This window comes from Cynocephalus volans, chromosome 7 (genome assembly GCF_027409185.1).
Source record: "Cynocephalus volans isolate mCynVol1 chromosome 7, mCynVol1.pri, whole genome shotgun sequence".
NCBI lineage: Eukaryota > Metazoa > Chordata > Mammalia > Dermoptera > Cynocephalidae > Cynocephalus > Cynocephalus volans.
The window spans coordinates 143633346-143655454 of NC_084466.1; positions in this window are offsets into that span (position 1 = coordinate 143633346).

Genomic DNA, 22109 nt, shown 5'->3' on the forward strand with positions numbered 1-22109 from the left:
TACTCAAAGTGTCTTGGGTTGGCAAAGAAAGAGGACATTCAGGAAAAAGATGAACTGGGTGACGGTCATGGCTTAATTAAGAGGCATTCTTTGCAATCCAGTTATTCTAAAAGACATTGCATATCTGGGTCAAGTATCTTTTTCACTATATCACCTAAAATGAGTAGGAAAAAAATTGTTTTTGGTAGTAAGGAATAGTAAGTCTCATGCACAGGACCCCTAATGTCCCTATTGCTAAGAAAGAAAGTGTATATTTAACTGAAATACCCAAGCAATCAGAAGAGAGGTCAGGGGAACAATTCCTCAATGAGAAGACTTCATTTCCTTATGAGTAACGAAGTCACTTGGGCTCTAAGATCAAACAGGCCTGGATTTGCACCTCAGCTCCACCACTTCCTAGCTGTGTGACCCTGGACAAGATTCTTAACCTCTCTGAACCTTGGTTCCCTCATCCATAAAGTGGAGATAATAGAGTACCTACTAGTTCATAGGGCTGTGGTGGTAATCAAATGAAATAATGCATATAAAGGCTTGATGCGGTACTTGACGCAATAAGCATGGAGTGTAAGAGAATTGTCTTTTCATCCAATACTTAACTTTTTTTAGAAATAAATTTTAAACAGCCAGTGTATCCAGGGACCCAGAGAAACTCTACACTGATTTGAGCCAACAAGGTACATTTCTTTTGTTTAAGTCCATCGCACCATCCAGTAAAGGACAACGTAGGAGAGGCTCCAGGAATTCTGCAGGACAGTAACCCCCACTGGCCGTGGTCTGCAGGTATGTGTTTCTGGGAGGCTCTGGAGGGTTCCATTGCTGCTCTCCACGGTCTTTCCACATTTCCATCAATGCTTACTTGACACCGGAGATGCTGAGTGGTCACGTGGACCTGTGCTATGGGCCCCTTGACCTATAGGTGGGGACGCCCCGCCAAACCAAAGGAGGTGCCTCTGAGCCACAGCCAGTGAGCAGAAAAGGGTTTCTTCATGACTCCCAGCCTGTCCTTGAGGAGATCTTTGGAGAACTCTTACCACTGACGGCCAGCAGCAAACTAAAAGTCTGGAAGGTTTGAGAAGGTTCCAGCTTAGGTGAGAAGGGTAATTTGTTGTGGGAGGGTTATGCATGCAATATAAAAACAATAATTAACATTTAGTAAGCAAATACTATGTGCCAGGAATTGTCCTAATTATATACCAACCCCCTCCATCCTCACCATGTCCTATGAGGGAATAACCATTCCCATTTCACAGATGTGTCACTGAGGCCCAGGGACATTAAGTAACTGGCCTATGGCCTTACAGTTACAAAGTGGCGGAAAAAGATTTGAATGCAGGAAGACTGACTTCAGAGCCTGTACCCTTAACTACTGTGCCACAGCCCCGTCCCAAGGCTGGGCTCCAGAAATAAGGGGCAGAAGGCTGGAGGGCAAGGCCTGGCCCTCTGAGAAAAGGCTCTGCTGGAAAGGAATTGCCCAGAAGTCCTGTTTTCCCAGGGCCTGAGCCTCCCTCGGTGGAGTGCTGTGCGTGCTCCGTCAGATGTCCCCGGTGATGAGTCACCTCAGGAAGCAGCTGGGCTCCTCGGAGGGCCCCTGTTCTTCCATCTCCTTTTTCCTTTCCTGAGCATAATAGGACACTGAGAGAATTTACTCGTATATTCTTCTTATCCCCGAAACATGTTTTAACAGGAAAGGTGAAAACGTCCCTGTTACATCATTCTCCTCCCCTCTGGAGGAGGAAGGAACGGGGGAGATGGACTGGGGGCATCGCTCAATGGCTTTCCTTGTTGAAAGTGTAACCCAGGGGCTTGACCACTGTCCCTACCTCTCCACCTGCTCTAAAGAAGCCACTGAGAAGGGGAGGGCAAGAGTGAGTGGCAGAAAGGGACTTCTGCTTGCAGCCTCCCAGCTTCAGGAATGGGAGCTGCAGGGTTCCTTGCAGACAAGGAGAATCTTTGCACAATTTTCTCTTGAAGCCATTGGCACGAAGATATGACAATGGATCTGAGAGTCTTAGGACAAACCTGGGGCAGAAATAGTAGAGACAGAAATATGAAAGGTATCTCAGGTCACAGGGGCGTTAGGAGAACAGGCGTATGGAGACCTCCTGATGCTGTTCTATCTCTGGGTCCTCTTGGAGCCCAGGCCAGGCACGGGAACGTCATGGACAACAGACTGCAGCCCACTCATTCATGAATTGCTCCTTCATTCCACACACATTCACTGAGCACTTTCTCTGTACCTGGAACCTGAAGCAAGCTGGAGATGCCAACTCGAAACAGAGCGGGACCCCAAAGAGCTGGAGGCCCACGCAGCCCCGCGTCACCCTTTGGGAGCTCAGAGACCCATGGGACTCTTCACTGCTGACCCCACTGGGAAGACACATTGGCAAGGTGAGTCCACTGAGGGCTCGAGAGGAGGCAGGTGGCAGCTGGCACTACTCAGGATCCCCCACTGAGTGAGATGCCCGCTGACCCTGGATCCTACACTAGCTAAACCCCCCCACCCCCTTCTCTTCTCATCCTTGGGAAGCTCTGCGGCCGGTGGGGCTTGGCCAAGGTGAGGGTGTAGGAACATTCCTTCCTCTCTCCTCTGTTCCCACCATCGCCCAACCTATTTCCACAGCTTGGGTCAAGGGGGAGAGGGGACATGGGGCCCTGCAGTGCTTCTGCTTTGTGGGGCAGGTGAAATCTCACACAAGGTAGACACAGATTTGGGTACAGATAAGTTTTGATTCAAAACCACAGCATTGAGCCCTCGGGCAAGTGCCTTAATCTCTCTGAGTATCAGCTTCCCAGATGCAAAGAGCAGATGATATCCGGCCCTCCTCACGGGGCTGCGGTGACAATGAGATGCAGTGACTTCAAGGCTCTCAGCACAGCACCTGGCATGCTGGAACCTGCTACGAAGGGTAGCTGTTATTATGACAGCATTCAGTGTGTTTCCACCATACTCTCATGCTTTGAAAACTGGAGTGAATTTAGAATCAGAAGACCTGGCTTAGAATCTGGGTCCTGTCCCAACCTCGTTGTTCTTTATGTCCCTCAGTGTCACTGAGCCTGTCTTCGCTGGTCATGGGGGAAGGATGTGTGCCCTACTGTGTTGTGAGGATCGACTGAGACAGTGGAAGAGAAAGAGTTTCATGAACAGAGACGCTTAGGATCCGAGTGTTCTGGCAGCTTCTGTCCCCCTCCTCAGTGATCACACCAGGGCTTCTTCCCTCCTAGGAGGCATCGAGTATTTCCACCTGCTTCTATCTTCTGACTTCTGCCAGCCTCTGAGACCCTAAGTCCCTTGAGGATCAGCCCTGTGTCTCACCCCTCTTGATATATCATCAAGAGTCACCACGCATGGCCTCGGGAGGTGCTAAGCATTTTGTAGGCATGTCTCATTCTTCTGTTCTGCAAGGAGAGGACTATTCTAGCCCCATTTTCTAGATATGGAAACTGAGACTAAGAGGAGTTAAGCAACTTACCAAAGATCTAACATCCCGTGTGGGACTTTTTCTCCAGGACCCATAGCAGGAGTTTGAATCCAGATCAGTGGGACCCCAAGCCAAGCTCCTTGTCCCATGCGGAGATGGGGCCGGGTGGATACCCAGTACTTGTGTTGTGCTTGGTTACTTCTAATTTCTATTTTGTTCCCACTGCACTTCTGTAAGAGGGGACACTACACAAGACTTCATGAATCCTAACTTCAACCGCCCACTGGAACGTTCTGTGAGGCACTGAGCACACAGCAGTGAACAGTGTAGACACAGACCCTGTCCTAATTCAGTCAACAGGTTTTTGAGCACCTGTGCTGATCAGGCCCTGTTTGAGGAGCTGGAATGTGTATTCATGTTTTCTATCTTCTGTACCTTTTTGGTGGGAAACTGCCCCTCCCAGGGGTGGGTAATTCCTAAAGGTAACAACAACTTGCTTGTGAGCATGCCTTTCATCTGCACACCAGCCAATCTCGAGTCTACAGCCCTGCCCGCCCCCTTAGCTAACTTTCACACACCGAGCCAGCGTCTGCCCTAAGTCATCCCAGGGCCAGGTACCAGGTAACTGGAGACAGTCCCTACAGCCCAAAGCACACTGGAATTATTCAATTTAGGGAACCCTAAGGTGTTTCTCAATGCTGCCTTGCCTTTCCCATGGAAGCCTCAATAGAGACTCTGGCCTGGGCTCACTCCTTCTGCCACTGGCCAAAACCTGGTCTTCCCCTGAGTGGCCCCTTCTCTTGGGAAATGCAGGTAATAAAAATCTTTCAATGGCATTGGTCTGTCCAGGTCATCACTCAGTCATCTCTATTCATTAAAATCCTGCAGATACACTGAGACAGAACACAGGAGTTAACTGATCAGACAAGACCCTGTCCTCACAGGGGACACATAATGGCAGGCAGTGAACAGAGCCGGAGGAAGACACGTCAGAAGATGAAAGGGCGTGGAGAATGACGGGATGGGCTGGGAACTGACGTTTGAGCAGAGACCTGAATAAGTGAGTAACTGAGCAGTGTGGATGCCAGGGAAAGAGGCAGCACAGAGAACATTCCAGGTGGAGGGAGCGGTAGACGTGCAAGCCCTGGCTGGGGGGTATGCTGGGCACACACGAGGCACAGCAGGGAGTGGGGCCAGGTGGGTGGGCTGTGAAGGACCTTGGGGGCCCAGGGGGGACTTTGGATTTACCTTGAGTGAGACAGGGAGCCGCTAGAGGTCTTGATGGTCAAACAGAAACAATCTCAGTCCTTGTCTTTCCTAGTGTAGACCCATGATTCTCAACCAGGAATGATTTTGTCCCACTCCCCATACTGGGAACATTTGGTAATGTCTGGAGACATTTTTGATGTCACAACTGGGTGGGGGAGTGCTATAGGAAACTAGTGGGTAGAGGCCAGGGACAATGCCAACTACCCTGAAGTGCACAGGACAGTCCCCCACAGTGAAGAATTATCTGGTCTAACGTGTCAACACTGCCAAGGCTGAGAAACCCTGGCGCAGACCCAAGGGTGGCCACACGCTCTGGTGAAGACGGCAGCGGTTCACAAGTGCGGCGTCCAAGTCCCTGGGGCCTTGGATCCCCCCAAGGTAAATATTGGCTGCATTACCATTGGCATTTCCTTCTCTACTCCAGGAACTCCTTCGCTGGGACACATTCCAGGCCACTTCCTGCTGCTTGGCGCCTGCTGTGTGTCCAGGCTGAGGGTGATGGATTGTCTGTGCTCAGGGCCATCCGTGTGTGTGCAGCCCTGACGTCGTGTGTGTATCCCGCATCCTGAAGTGTAATTTATTAAGTCTAATCCCCATCTGGGGGGACGGTAAGCCTTCCCTGTAGAAATTCTGGGAAGGAGGATATGCCCCATTATTATTTCATTAGGACACAACTGGGTATTCCAGGAGTCTCTGAGTAGATATCACATGTTCCTTGGATGATTTAGAGGAGACAGCCTGGGGCCTTGTTCCTCCCCAAACTCAGGAAAATATCCACAGATTTCCATAAACAGATCCAGCCTGTCTTCTGATTACTAAATTTCTTCTCTTCCCTTCATGCCCATTTCGTCCTTCCATGTAAGTGGAATACACAAACATTTTAAAAGGAAGCATCAGGCATTCACTGCATTTTCAACAGTGTGAGTAATAGTTTCAAAAGCTAATGTCAACAGCAAAGATTTCTAACCTCGCAACTTGTGTTTCCAGTTTCTCTTTGAAATCAGTGTTGATGGAGGCTGCAAAGCACGTTAGCATTTCACAACTCTCTTTCCTCCGTCGGCTCAGCATCTCTAAACACGCGGAGCGAGGGTAGCTGTAGCATTACCAAGGGTCTTCCAACCTTCGTCCCCCCATGAAGAGTCAGCACACTGTCCCTCACCTGGCTTTGCCTTCATTCCCCAACCCCTTCCATGTGCAAGGTCAGCCCTGACATGCCCAAAGTGGGTTTAATGTCACTGGATTCTCATTCCCCAGCTCACTAACGTAACTTGCTCTTTGCATGTTCGTTTCAGCTTGGAGGTAACTTCTTCTGGGTCCTCTTCTTTCCCATCCTATTGTATGGAGTCTGCAATTGATTCGATGTGGGAACGATCCATGGATCTTTCCTTGATTTGGCAAAGTTGTTTGCATCCTGCCCATGGCACCCACCCCCACCCACCTGTCTTGCAGCTTCACTCTTCACTGTGGGAAGCAGTGGGGTCTGGAGTGGGCCACAGGAGGCCTGGGGAGTCAGAATCTTGGGCTCGAATTCTAGCACTGCACCTAAGTCATGGGGATCCCTGCATAAGTCATTTTCCCTCTCAGAGCCTCAGTCTCCACATCTGGCAAATGGGAATCATTGTACTTACCCCATTGGGTTGTGGTGGGCTGCAAATGAAATAATGCATGTGACCGCAGTTTTCAAACTGCAAGGGCAACTTGGATGACATGATTCTCTCCTAATATGCCATTTTGCTGTGAGTCGACGGAATGAGAAACAGAAAGGTGATGTGAAAGGAACTAGCTCCTCCTCTAAGGGTTGAGAGTACCCAGGGCTGGGTAGAGGCCATGCTGACCGTCACCATCTTATCAGCTGAGTGGGTGACAGCAGGGGGCTATCATTGTGTCACTGCCTCAAAGGCAGATCCAAGGTCCCCTTTTGAAACATTCTGATAGCCAGCCTTTCCCTGGAAAGAAAATATCTGACAATATAAGACAACAGGAGGAGTCTATCCCTTCCCTTTTGCTTGATGTACGGCAGTGCCATCATGGAAGAAAGTTCACACACCAAGTTTCGAAGTCGTTTCTGTTTAGCTCATCAATAGTTGCCTTATAAGAACGGTTCCATGCCTAAGAAGCATTTTAAGCCTTTTTAAGCTCCAAAGATTAGGCTATGCAACAGGGAGGGGGTGGGAGGAGGACAGATAAATAACAGACTGGAGAGCATTCTCCATGCAGAGAAGTAGATTCTGTACTTTGGTTAGATTAATCCCCAAATTGAAACCAGCCCTGAACATCGTTCTGAGAAAGGAGAGCTGAGAGATAAGAGAAAGCCCCTCAGCAAAGCCCCAGCATTGAGCTGTGCGTGGAAATGCCGACTGCGTCCTTTCCCTGCCTCCGAAGGACAGAGAGACAAGCCTGCAGAGGACAAACAGAGGGCGAGAGTTTCTTTAAGGATGGTCAGGGGAACCAGGGGAGGGAGAAGGGAAGGGACAGCAGCCATGTGGATGATGTCCGCATGTTAAAGCACCAGGACATTTTCCCTTCTCAGCCTGGGGACCACCTGCCTGCCCTGGTTCACACCATCGAAAGCACTCACATTGGGTTCTGCAAAGACCGAGGGGCAGGGCAGATGGCTTTGCTGCCAGTCCCAGGCAGAAGGACTCTCCTAGAGGACCTTAACACCCACATGAGGAAGCTGACCTCTTTCCTTGCAGCAAACTTGATTTCCAACCCCAGGACCGAGGCCTTCTCGGGAGAGGCAGGCTTTAGCTCCAAAGGACTCAGGTCTATGCTTGAAGGCTGAAGATGGGCATCAGAGGGGCTAATGGTGGGTCCCAAGAGGTTCAAGGCAGCTTGACTGGAATTCCTGGGTCTTCCAAGAGGCTTGAGAGCTCCTAAGAGAACAGCACTCATTTGGAGGTGTTGGCGATTTAAAATAAGTCACATGATTTTATAGTCACACCTATAAGGACTGCAGTACAGCGTCTGCAGACATGGCCCTGCAAGCCCCAGCAGCTGGGGATGTGACAGAGCCCGGTGCAGGGCAGCACCTGCAGAGTGGGGCCAGCAGAGAAGCGGGGCTCTGAGGGGCAGCAAGAGAGGAGGAAGAGAGTGGTGGTCAGGGGAGAGGCTCCTGGACAAAGAAGCCACTGAGGCTTCTCCCTTCCCCTTCCACCTAAGGCTTTGAGGGATGCCGGGGAAAACAGATGAGTCCAGGAACCAAGTGAGCACGTGGGGAAATGGGAGTGATGTCTGCAGGTCTTGGCAGATCTGTAGGAAGGTGAGACCCAGGAGGCCACGTGGGGAAGGTGCCCCAAGAAGACTCTGAGCTCCCCATCCTCTGCGAGCACCGGGGCAGATGCCCTAATGCAGGGACCTGGATGCTTCAGGGACCTTCGATTTCCATGTGTACTGCCAACTGACTCGGCTCGGGGTCTCGTGGGCTTCTCTGTTATTCTTTTTCTCTACCCACAATCGTGTGACGAGGAAAGATGCTGGGCTTGCATGCCTGTCCAGGATTTGAGATACTCCCAGCAGCAGAGGATGGAGGTGGGAGGAGGGTGGGGGGTGGGGGGAACATGCCAGAAAAGGCAACGGTCCATGCAACTAGCCTGGGGAAACCAGGGAGTGGGACACTGATGGAGAGGTACACAGTCTTGACTTGCTTTCCAGATTTTTAAGTGGCATTAGTGCATTCCTTCTAACCTATCACCTCCCCCTCGCTGCAATTCTACCTGTCCTTATCTTCTGGGAGGAAAAATGTATTAATATTTCAGAAAATATAAAATATTTAAAAATTTTTTTATCAAAACCACTGAATTGCACACTTAAAAAATAAAATAAAAATTTTAAAATGTATCAAAGTTATATGAACACATGATTAAAAAAATAAGTAGCACTAACCAGCCTGTGAGGAAAAACAACCCTCTCCTCTTAAATCCAGAGGCAACTTCTTTTTAATTTTTAAAATTGTTTCTGTGTTTACATCTTTTGGTGATCACCTCCATATCCCCGAATAATCCGCCTCTATCGCCGCTTCTTACTTTATCGATCATGCACTTTACGTATTGACCTTCTGCTTGGATAGATGAGGACTCAGTTCACCCAGAAACACTCCCCAGCCTCTTCTCCCTCCTTCCCAATATAACTAAATGAGACTTCCCAGTTTCTCTATTGGTCACCGTTGTCTAAATAATGCATGCATATGTATTATTTAAAAACATATACTATTTACACACGTACATGTGAGTGTGTGTACGTGCTGCAGTGTCTTTCTTTTCCGTGTTTCATTATTTCTCTTACTATGTCTTCATCTACATGATCTCAGCATAGTTGGAAAAATGGGGTGGGTTGGGGGAATTACCCCCCAACAGCTTTGGTGCTGTTGCACAGATGAGCTGACCCAACAAAAATGATGGGATCAAAGCCCACCTCCATCCCGCTTCCACCCACACACAGTGTTTGTCCATGGAGGGTCGGACGCCAATAGAAAGGTTGGCTCCCCATGGAAGCAGATCAGCACAGGCCCCCCTCTTGCAAAATCCTCCTTTTTGCCAGCCAGCTCCTAGTGTTGACTCTTGGTTCCCGCTTCCTCCTGGAAGGGTCACCTGGTCACCTCTAGCAGTTCTCAGCCCTCTTGCAGCAGCCCCCAGAGTTCTGCCTCCTCCCCTCCTGCAGTCAATCATGGGTTCAACAAATATTCACTGAGCATCCACCTGTGTTTAGTCTCTGAGGACACAGGTGTTGTGTACAAGACAGACAAGGACCCTGAACCCTGGAAGAGGGGGCTTAAGAGGCCAGTGAAATGGGCAGGCAATGAATTAACTAAGTATTGTGGGAATGCCATAAAGGATGTTGAATAGAAAAGAATAGGCCTCTTCTCTGAAGAGAAATGCCACCAGGCATTTAAGCTGAGGCCAGAGAATGTGAAGGAGCCTGGCTTCCAGAGAGCAGCCTGAAGGAAGGTCTAAGGAGAGGAAAATGAATGTGCAAAGGTCCTGTGATAGGGAAGGGAGTGGGGTGCATTTAAGGAACTGAGAGGAGGCCGTTGGGCTGGAGCTTGGCAGGCAAAGGGGAGAGAGATTGAAGTCAGGCTGCTGGGAGGCAAGGCCAGTCACGCAGGGCCTGATTGGCTGAATAAGGAATTTAGGGTTTTTTTAAGCACAGTAGGAAGGCACCAAAGGATTTCAGCAGGCAAGTGACATGACCCAAGTTTTGTCCTTTAAGATGTTCTTCCTGGAGAGTGGACTGGAGGCATCCATGGGGTTCCACTTTCCTAACCCGAGGCATGGATGGCCCATTGTTGTGGGAAGAGGGATACAGCTCCTGTCCAGATGTTTTCATCTGTGGCCAGCAAATGGTTCCGGGATCTGGGAGAAGGAAGGAGCTTAACAGAAGAGCCGTGCAAACCAGGATGCCTGCTTGGCCCCATTCCACAGGGCAACTCTCACACTTCAGACCAATAAAAGGTGCATCCAGCTTTGAGCATCACCTCGGGGTGCACGGAGTCTGGCCAGGCCGGAGGATGCAGCAGCTTGACAGCGTTCTTTCCCCGGGATTTCCAACTGGGAATTAGAAGACTGGATTTACAGGCAGATGCATTTCAATCCTCTATTAACTTTTTTTTTTTTTTTTATCACCTGAACTCTTTCCTGGTCTCCCTGGCTCCACAGCAGGGGTCCCCATGTGATTTCTGCCGGGATCCACCCCCACTTTCAGGGAGCAGGGTTTGAGGCTCAGCCCCTCCACTTTCAAAGCCTTTCCCCTGGTCATCAGAGAGTGTCTCTTCAGGGTTGGGCTCTGTGAAATCGGGGACTTTCTCTCCCCGCCCCCTCTCCCTTCCTCTCTCCTCCCCCACCCCTCCACTTTTTCTTCTTTATATTGAGTTACCTGTTCAAAGCAAAGCCATCTCCTGGAACTGCCAGGATGGGATCTTGTCTCCCATCAAAGCTACAGAATCACTCTCAGGCCGGCTAGTTGTGTCTGTCAAACTTTAACTGCTATGACTTTGAGGGCTGCTCCTCCCCTCAGCCCTCACCAGCACGGGCACGTGGTTAGGGTCGGGGTTTACGAACTAAAGCGAGGCTCGAGCCAGCCGAGAGCTTGGACAGTCTGTGTAAGGCCCACACCTGGTGAGCAAGGTGAGCCAGGACTCCGGAGGCCGCTGCCTTGCTCCCCTTCTGGCGACACCACTGACTAGCAGAGGGACGGCAGCAGGCAAGTTCGCCTCCCTGAGACTCGGTGTTCTCACCTGTAAATGGGACTAATGATTGTGGTGTCCTCTTCACAGAGTTGTTGAGAGGATTAAATAAGGTTAAGAGGCATGAAAAACATTTAGCATGTGGGAGTATACAAGGACGTATAGCAATCAGTAAAATTCCACTGGATTCTGGAGCTGCTGGGATTGTGGAGAAGACATAGAAGTTTCTGGAGATGTCACAGGAAACAAAGGGAAGGGGAGGGATACCTCAGCTTCGCAGCTCCTTTGGTCCTCCAGTGGCCCCCCCAGTGGCCAAACCCACCCAGAAGCCAGAGGGCAAGAGAGCACGGTAAAGCCACTTCCCTCCTGTGCGTAGTGAAAAGAGGAAGGAGCTGGAGCTGATTTAGAAGCAACAGACATGGCACGCAGTGTGCACATGGGTGCGAGTTTTCACGCTTTGGGTGTACGCAGTCTAGGTTGTACGCTCATAAATGTAAAGCATCAGGAAATAACGGCAGAGTTCTTTCCATAACCTACCCTATTTCATCTTCACAGAAACCCTAGCAGGTAAGGAGCTAAGGCTCAGAGGGATGGATTTATAAGAGGTCGCAGGAGTCCTATGCAGAGGATCCAGAGAGCAGCCCAGTTGGTTTCACCTGGAGCCCGTGCTCCTGATAGGACACTGTTCAGCCCTGTAAATTAGCCCGCGTGAGACTCGGGTCAACCCCACAGTCTGGTCGCATCACAAGGTGGCTGAAGGTGACCACGCACTCTCAGTCAGGAGCAGGGATCCGCTCTCTCTGGAGGAAAAACCTTGCCAGGGGAAATGTCCCAGGGCACCAATGCTTGCCTTAATTTTTCCTGCATACACACTTTACCCTTCAGAATTGCTTTCTCAGCAACACTCAACCTAGTAGTATACGAAAAGTAGGAAGAATCAATTGCCCTAGATAGACAGCAGCTTTTGGGAAGAAAATTATTGAATTCTGTTTAGATAAATGCGGCATAAATTAGTTTCTGACAAGAACTCCAAATAACTGCCCGCCCTGCCCCTCACCCCTCCCAAAGGCTCCAGGTGAGTCTGGGAGGGGCTGGCAAAATGGAAGGCAGCAAGGAAGGTGGGTGCAGCCCCCGTCCCCTGCCCTCCCGTCACCCGGGAGCAAGCCCCCGGCTGGCCTGTTCTTTCTCTGCATCAAAGGCTGGGGTCTGGGGAGAACATGAGCAGGGAGCGAGCCAGCAACATTGCTCTTTTCTCCTGTCCTTGTTTTTGGAGGGGGTGGGGGAGGTGTGGTAGGGTAGAAGGAACGGGAAGAGAAGGATGATCTTACCTCTTATTTTTATGATTAGCCACTTGGGCCCTTACCAGCAGGAAGTCCAGACTCTGCCCTGCTGAGGCCTCCCAGTGCTGAATTGGGCAATGCCCCTGGGTGCTTGCTCAGTCCAAAGGGAGGATCAGCACAGAATCCAAAACCCAGGAGGAGAGAGAGCTGGGAGCAGAAGACAAAGGTCGGAAGCTGGCCCACAGATGTGACACGTACAACGTTGATTCACACAGGTTAAAAGTCAGTGAAGTAGTTACCAACTTTCGGACATCAGAATTCAGATTTCTGGCTTCTTTGGAAGAATCAAACTCTGGCCACGCTAGGCCCACATTCCCACAGGGCAAGGATACTGACGCTGGGTGGGGCGCCCCCTTTCCATGGGGCCTGAGCTCTCCAGCTCGCCACAGTCCCCCCCACTCCCTGGTGCTCCCCCACCCTGGAGTTAATTGCCGTTTATCCCATTCCTCGAGCCGTTTCCTCACACTTCCTTCATCCCACTCATTTCAAATCACATGCCCGGCCCCTGTAGGCCTCTGCATTTGCAGCACGTATTTCTGCCATCATTGCTGTCCTGGCCACCTGTCACCAGTTTCCCTGGGTCCACACAGGGCCGTGGACCTGCCCTCCCAAAGTTACCGCCCACTCTGATTCCTCTTGAGCCCTCCAGGCAGACAGGGAGTTCATTCCCTGATCCTTGAAAATGCATTAAATTCATGGTCCCTCCTTCCACCAGGCCTCTGCTCATGCCATTACCTCATGTGGCAGGCTTTCCCTATTTTTCCTTTAGCAACTAGATTTTAGCCTTGCTATTAGTTTTTTGTTTGTTTGTTTGTTTAGTGCTGCTATAACAAATTACCGTGGTTAGTGACTTGAGCAACAACACAATTTTTTTTTTTTTTTATAAAGATGACCAGTAAGGGGATCTTAACCCTTGACTTGGTGTTGTCAGCACCACGCTCACCCAGTGAGCCAACCGGCCATCCCTATATGGGATCCAAACCCGTGGCCTTGGTGTTCTCAGCACCGCACTCTCCCGAGTGAGCCACAGGCCGGCCCCAACAACACAAATTTATTCCTGTATAGTTCTTGAGGTCAGACACCTGACATGGGTTTCCACAGGCTAAAATCAAGGCGTAGCAGGCTGTGTTCTTTGCTGATCCCTACTTTGCTGGCTCTCAGCTGAGGGCCGTTTCTCAGCTTCTAGAGGCTGCCCATATCCTTGGCTCGTGATCCCCTTTCTCCATAATCATAGTCTAGTCCCTCTCACTCTTTGAATCTCTCCTTTTTCTTCTGTCTCATCTCTTTGACCCAGCCAGGGAAGGTTCTCTGCTTTTAAGAACTCAGGTCTTTAAAAAATTGTGTCCACCCGGATAATCCAAGATTATCTTTCCCTCTCAAGCTCCATACTCTTAATCACATCTACAAAGTCCCTTTTGTCATATAAGGTAACATATTCACAGGTTCCAGGGGATTAGGGCCTGGGCGTCTTTGGGGCATCTATTCTGTTCTATTCCATTCCGTTCTATTCTATTCTGTTCTATCACACTCACTTAGAAGCCCAGTTCAAGTTTTACATCATCTATAAAGTCCTGCTTAACCATTTCTCTTCTAAACTACTGCGCTGTGTGACATTGAGAGAGTCACTTGATCTCTGTTCTTATTTCCAGAGGATGAAGTGGTGTACTGGTGAACTTTAAACAGATGGCCCTCCAGGGTGGGTGAGAAGCCCTGATCTTACTGTGCTTGACAATTCCTGTGTTATAACTATTCCCACGAAGTTGATTTCAAGTTACTAGTGTGATGTTCCTGAGGGTGGAGTTGGGGAGAGATATGCACACTCAGATCTTGAGTCAGTCTGAGCCAGCGCTAGCACACCAGGGCTTGAGTGGAGAATGGAGAATTGTCTAGTTGGTCTGAGTATCATTTGGTGAATTAATGATTTCTCAAAAATTGGGAAACTCCTGATCGCTCTCCGTGTAAGTGTGTTCCTCTCTGGGCCAGTGCTGTCTCCAATGTAAATGTTTCAAAAAGATCTCTATGAGGAACATGTCAGAAACCTGGTTTCATGAGAAAAGACTGGAAGAAACTCTGCCTAGAAAGAGACCTGGAAAACTCAGAGATCTCTAGGATCTGTTGGCCTCAATGTGATCACAAAGTCTCAAATCCAACCACAAAGTGACCTTAGGTTCAAGAAATTATATGGTTTCCTTCTAGAAAATAATTCAGGTGTGTAATTGTTTTTATTGTGATTTCTTCAGGTATAGATGAGGAAGAATCAAATGAATGTCAGCTTCCTTAGGACCATTAGGATGGCATACAAAGTACATTAATAATTTTCTCCTCCAAAATGTGCATTCATTTGTGGTTGAATTTCTTGCTTTTAGGTGATCCACAAAAAGAATAGCTGTCTTTATTGAGTGCTTACTACTTGCAAGGTACTGTACAAAGACCTCCATGTGTGTTATCTAATTTGATTGGCCTTAATAGTCCCAACTGGTTTAATAACCAGTCCCAGATCATTGGGCTAGAAAATGGGAATACCAAGATTAAATCCTGAACTTCCCAGCTCCAACATTCCTGGCCATGAACACCAGTCCTGGAGATGGGCTGGCAGGAAAGGTCTGTGTGGAAGCTGGTGGGAGGCTCGGGCTAGAGCCAGAACCCGCAAGAACATGAGTATTGACCATCAAGGGAGGCCTCTGTTTCTGCAAGAATCGATTCCCATGGGCCCATTGACAAATGCTCCTTTTATTTATTTGCTATTGCTGCCCCTTCTATTGACTTAGCTACAAGGATAGAGGTCAAGGATAAACATCTGAATAGACGCAGACTAGATTTGGGGGCTGTCATCTGCAGAGGGTGCTGCTGCTTGTCATTAAGCCTGCCTTCCTCCTTCCCTTCTTCCTCTTTCCACCTTCCAAGAGCCCCTCTGAGATCCCTATTATCTTACACACCCTTAAGATGACATGCACACATCCATTTCACTGAGCAAACAATTATTGAGCACCTACTGAGTGCCACGTGCTGGAGATCCAACAATGAGACAATCATAGTCTGGGCCACAAAGTGTCCCCAGGATTGGCACACCAGGGTCTTAAGGCTATAATTGCACAACATGCCATAGGAGTCCTCAGAACAGAGAGAGCTGACCGTGACTTCTAGGGGAAGAAAGCTTCACACTTGAGACCCTCGAGTTATGTTTTTAAAGAGAAAAGGGTGTTCTACAAGCACCAGAGGTGGGAGAAGACTTTTCTGGCGGGGCAGGAGTGTAAGTAAGTGAAGGCATCAGGCCGCGGGGGGTTTAGGAGGTGTGTCAGGGCAGTGGGGGTGGGGTGGGGAATAAAGCCGAGTGGGGGAGGAGAAAGCAAATGCCACTGGGGGTCCATACTAGCAGGGCCTCCCATGTCATGTTAATCAGTCTGGACTTTGTCCTGTAGGCAATGAGGCAGCTGATGAGTTTTAAGCAGATGAGTGACACAACCAGATTGGCATTTTAGGATCACTCATCTGGCACAGTGAAGGCTGGGAAACTGGAGGCTACTGGAAAGGTCCTGGTGGGGTTATGGGGGCCTGAGCCACAGTGTGGCAATGAGGGTGGGGCTGAGAGGACAGATGTGACTGATGTTTGGGGGGCGCACAGACAGATGACCCACTCACAGGCATCCTCTCCAGAGACCCTTACCTGGGGGTGAGCTACACCTGTGAGCTGGAAGAGCCACATTCAGCAGGTCAGAGGAAAAAATCAACTTTGGAGAAAGGGGACAGTGCAAAACAAAATCCCCTGTCTCCAGGCCAACTGATAAGCACTGACTGCACAAGTGGTTGCAGAAAGGGCTGCTGGGTGCAAAGCAGGGTGACAGCACACAGATCAATACGCAACCATTCGGGGAAATGGTGACCAGCAAGAGGGCAAGGAAATAATAAACCTTTATGTTTTGGGAGGGCACTGTGTTTATGAAGCATTCCGGCCCTCAATAATGACATCGGCAAAACTAGTAAAACAAACTGCATTTTACAGTTGAGAAAACTGGGGCTCAGGACAGTTGCTGTGCCCAGCGTTACAAAGCTGGGGCAAGAGGGAGCTAAAACTCAACCCCCTCCCTGGAGGTCAGGTTTAGCTCCTGGCCACACTGTCCTGACTTCCTCTTCTGAAATCGAGAGCTCATGTGGTCAGTTCCATGTAATCTAACACTTGACCATCTTCTAGTCATGTCATAGAATAGTAATGGCTTAACATTCGAGGTCCACGCTACGTGGCAGGAGCGGCTTTAAACCCTTTATATGTTGTGAACTGACCTCAGTCAATTTGTCCATTCAACGGCTGTCAGCCTCTTTTAGAAATAATAGGGGTCTGTGGTAATTAGAGGAAAATGGCAGCTTTACATGTCCCCCTCTCAACTTTGCTACCTGGTGGCTCTACAATAAAAGTAGGTTTGACACATGTACAAAGAGGCATATAATCACCTCATGTAGGTCCCTGTAAGTCTCTTTTCAGGCACTCTGACACACACCTTGTAGGAAAGAGTCATTTTGTAATCATAGCTCAATGGCAGGTCACCTGGCCTTCCGGCGGGACCAGGAGTCAGAGCAAGACCAAATGGAAATGTAGACCTGGGAGTGTGCTCTGAAGGTGTTAGGCAATTGGCTTCCCCAGTTTCTTTTATCTTATGATGCCAGGGCACAGGTGCTTGTTTGTATCAGCCGACCATCTATCTTGAGTATTGCTTATTTCATCAACAAAATGTAATTTTTAACATCCCTTAAGCTAATTCACTGGACCCTTGGTGCAACTTTAGGTAGTAATATGTGAAGCCGCTGCCAGAGACACTCTGGAGGGGGGTCATTTAACAAATGCTCTCAAGGCACTCACTACGCTCTGGCACAGCTCCAAGCACTTTGAATTTCACACATCTTAACCCGTGTGACTGTTGCTGCAACCCCGTAAGGTATATCCTAATACGAGGGGACTTCAAAAAAGCTTGTGGAAAAATAGAATTAAAAGATAACGCACACCTTTCCATGACCTTTTTGAAGTGCCTTCGTGTTATCCTCGTGTCGTACATGAGCAAACTGAGGCGTGGAGAAGTTGACCATGGCCGTGGCCAGGGTTCGTCCTCCCATCTCCATCTGCAGAGACAAATCCGTTACTGAGCACACAAATAGAGGCATGTTGGTAATGGATAATAATCACTGCAATGGCAATTGGTTTCACTGAATGGCCTGCGGCTGGAGTGTGTGGTTGAGAACGAGTGTTCGCTGAGCGCTCTCCCATCATGACTGGTGGGACCCATTCCACACCCAGGGTTCTTCCCGTGTGCCTTCCTGCATCACCTGTGTCCAGCATGGCTCAGAGCTGCCTTCAGCAAGGACCTGGTTCTGTGGGTATCTGTTGCGTATTTGGGCTTCTGTCAACAGAGACCGAAGTCTCTTATGCGTCTTAGGATGCCGCACATAGCACCCAGCACTCAATGAATTCTCCTAAAATGAGTGTATAAATGCACGAATCAGAGGGAGAAATCACAGAGCTCTATGTGTATGTGTGTGTGTGTTGCTGTTGTTTGCACTCCTGTCTGACTCTTTTTACAAAAACTGGCTTCACTGATTATCATGACAATTTGGAGGAAGGTGTATTGTTTCTATAAATTAGAAATAAATCATGTAACGGAATAGGAAAAGAAAGGGAGGTAAATGAACACAAATCAAATACCTACTGTGTGTTGGGTACTTTTACATAGATCATCTCATTTAATCCACACAAAATGGATTCAAGGCAGGCTTAGAGAGGTTAAGCAACCTGCTCAAGATCACACAGTAAGTAAATGGCTTTTCTGCTGGCTCTGTTGAATGCTAACACAGGGTCTTGCTACCACAGAGCAGAGCTAGCATGCAAATGTGCTTAGGGAAGAGGTTGATGCCAGGCAGTGTCTAGAAGAAGTGCATTTTAGAGAGGTGCTCAGAGGTCTGCCTTCACCGTAAGTGAAAAGGCTTTTGAAAATATCAGCATATTCTATTCAGAAAGCCAACAAGACTAGACAGAAGGGGACACCCAAATCTCAAGATCCCTCCTCTCTTTCAGGTTTTCTACTACATAGAAGGGAGGGGGGAAAACTTTTCAACATGCAAAACGTATGCAGAATTTTATTCAAAAATGTTTAATAAATCAAAGATGCACTTAGAACAGGAAGCATCACACAGCCCAGGTGATGGCTCTTTGTGAGGCTTGAGATCCAAGGAGGCAGACTTGTGTTTCTGCAGAACTGATTGATGGGATGGGAGAGATCAGGGGGGAAAATGCACTCTCTGCCATAGACAACAGAGGACATTTAAAATGCAAGGGGGAAGACTGAAGCCCCACTGAAAGACGAAAGAGAGGAAAGAAGTACAAATGTGCAGATCAATTACTGTGTGAAGATCCTGAGGTGTTTAATTCATATTGGGCTGTGCTGCATTTGGAGGTTGCAAGCTGTACTGCATCAGTGGTTCTTACATCTTTCCAAGCCTCACAGATCACAGGAGTCAGAACCACCAATCACTTAAAGCCAGGGTTCATTATGACAAGGGAGAGGCACCTCTGAATTCAGAGTCTAGGCTTGGCTGTGAGCCCTTGCCATGACAGGCGCTTCAGTCTGCTGATCAAATGTGGCTGCCCACTGTCCATCCGTCTGTCCATCCATCCATCCATCCATCCATCCGTCCAACAAATATTTATTGATACTGACTCCATACCAGGTCCTGATCTGGGGAATAAAGATATGGCCATAAACATGACAGGCAGTGTCCCAGGACTTATGAAGAACAGAACCTGAGTGACAAGGGAACAAATAAGGCTGGAGAACTGAACGGAAGCCAGATCAAACAGGGTCTCCATTAGAATTGGGGATTTTATTGAAAGGGCCAAGGGAAGAGAGTGAAGAGTTTTGAGCAGGAGCATGACATAATCTGAAGGGGCTTTGATAAGATAAATGCTGCTCGATGGTGGAGAACGGATTTAACAAGAGGCAGGAGTGAAAACAGGCAGGTCAGTGAGGGGGCAATTGCAGGAGGCTAGACAGGGGATAGGGTGGGCTTGGACTAGGGTGGGGCAGCAGAAGTGGATGGTCCTGGAAGGATCTGAGATGGATTCTGGAGATAGAAACATGCTGACAATTTGGATTTGGGGACAGGGAAAAGAAGAGACCGACCATGATTTCTAAGTTTCCAACTTGAAAAGCCGTGTACGTGCTGGCACCACTTTCTACAACGGAGACGTTGGAAGAGGCTATTCATTCCTTCCATCTTCCGGTTGGCATTGCTTGAGCACCCACTGTGTGCTGGAAACTCAACACCTGCTTCTGAGAACAAAAAGGGATCAGTATCATGGCTTCATCCGAACTCCAGACTCAGCCAATAGAGGGGCACCCTCTGGCCATATCCGGAGGCCACATGGAATTCAGGCCTGTCACGGTGTCAGTGGGTTCCCTGTTCTGTTTACTCAACTCCAACCTGTGCTCACCAGCTCTTAGGGTTTTTTTAAAAGATCAAAATTGATCTGGAATTGACTATGAAGAAAACAAAAACTTGATTTTTCCTGTAAAATTGACAATATATGATATAAATCATACAAAATAATCAGATTTTTCTTTTTCCTTTGGCCAACAAGATGCTTACCTATAAATTTGTAGTTCAGTTTGATAACTGTAGAGTTTATGGTTTCTATTATGGCATTCTGGTTTTCTCCTTGATACAGTCAGTCTCATTAAACATCTCTCATTGCCTGCCCTGCGGATCAGCCTGGCTGTGTTTGTGGTTCCAGCCATTTCTGACTAGAACAAGTATAGAATGGGGGAGTTTATCCAAAACCTGGCTGAGCCATTCGGGTTTCCTGAATTGGGTACTTGAGCTAAGGGAAGCAGAATAGATTTCCAGCTGGTAGATGGAGTGGATGCTGTGGTTGTCACCAGATCCCCTCTTTGCAAAGGAGGCAACCTTTCTCTTAGCTGCCAGGTGTTGGTACTAAGGGCTCTCAGCTGAGTTCCTCTCTGAGAATTACCCTTAACCAAAGAGAGCTGCCCCAAATCACACCCCTTCCACAGGGGTAACCCATATCCAATGACAGGACCGTTCGAATACAAAGACTCAGCTCCCTGGGCTCATGGCAGGACAGTGCTGAGGGCCATCTCAGCTCTGGAATTTTCCATGGGATAGTGGGATGGGCCTCTGTTGCAAACTCATTGCAACCCAATTTCTCCTTCTGCCCAGTCCTGTTTCTCTCCTTCCCTCCCCCATGGGTATCGATCCTAAGAGTACTCCCCCAACAAAATTCCTGCACACAAATCTCAACGGCTCTATTTCCCAGGAAACCCAACCTAGGACAACAGTGGCTGCTGTTGCTGAAAGCACATGATTTCTTTAGCAAATACTGGGCGCATTGCCACCCTTAATAAGTAATAGTAAGGAAGCAGAGAAAATGAAAATTCGCTAGGCAATGGGCAGTCTTGTCTTTTAGGTGTGCTGTTTACTTCAATAACTGCTCAGGTGCCACCACCCCAGGACCCTGGAGTCCGTGCAGTACATTAGGAAGAGCACTTGGCTTGGAGGCAGAAGACTTCAAATCCTAGACCTATTTCAAGCTATGTGACCTTGAGCAATTTAGTTAAACTCTCTGAGCCTCACTTTCTTTAACTGCAAAATAGGCCAAATCACCTTGCCGGGTAGTTATAAAGACTTGTGTATACAGAGAGAGAGAAAGAAAGAAACAACAGTCACAGTAATATGTTGAACTTTAAGAAAGAGAGAAAAGAACCGTGGTCACTAGAGGTGGAAGAGGGGAGGGGAGGGGAGCGGGAGGGGGGCCAACGAGGAATCGGTCGACGGACACACAGAATGATTGCGTATTGTAATGATGAATAAGTTAACTATCCTGGTCTAACCATCACTCATTGTACACAGCTATTAAAAATCAACATTGTACCCCACATGTATGTATAATAAATTATCTTTAAAAAAACGTTTGCAAAAAAAAAAAATAGTAATAATAATACGACTTATGTGGGCTCAGGCTTATAAAAGCACCAGGAACACAGAAGCTGCTTTGTAAATACTGGTTGCCTTTCACAAACAAGAGCATCCTACTGCCTTCCAGGTCAGAGAATGGGGTGTGGTACCACGGAGTGTACAGTGAATGTGAACGTACTGAACCGTGCCAGGGCATGGGGGCAGAGTGGGGAAAGGCACCCATCCCATGCCACGTTGACCAGGCATTTCCACTGTTCCATTCTCCCCAAACTTCACCTGGAAGCTAATAAATCAGGCAGGGGCTGTGGGACAATGGGAAAGAGCAGTGACACGTCCTGCAGCCTGTCTTCTCTGATCAGGATGACTTTAGGAATTTACCTGAAGACCAGCCACGAGACTCCGAGTGAGGATCACCATGAGAGAGTGACTCCATGAGGCTGGAGCCTGGTCTGTCATCTTTACTCCCTAGAGCACTGTTTGGCACGTAGTAGATGCTCAATAAAGCCTTGTGGGATGAATATCTGGATGGTCTTTAGTCCTTCCACCCCACAAAGAAGGCTGATGATTTCCGGAGGGAAGGGGGTGCATAATTTCTGAGTAAACACTCTGAGGGTGGCAATGTCACCTCAATTCAGGGTCCCCTCCCATGTTTTCCAGCATGTCTCTGTTGTTTTCCAGTGCCCCCTCGGGTGTGCAATGCTTTGGCTGCTTCTGCATGGCTTTCCTCTAGAGCAGCAGTCCACAAACTACCGCCCTCTTTCTGTAAATACAGTTTTGTTAGGATATAACCACACCCATTTGTATCAGAATTGCCTGTGGCTACTTTTGAGCTACCACGGCAGGACTGAGAGGTTGCAACAGAAACTATATGGCCAGAAAACACTAAAATACTTACTCTCCGGCCCTTTCAGGAAAAATTTGCTG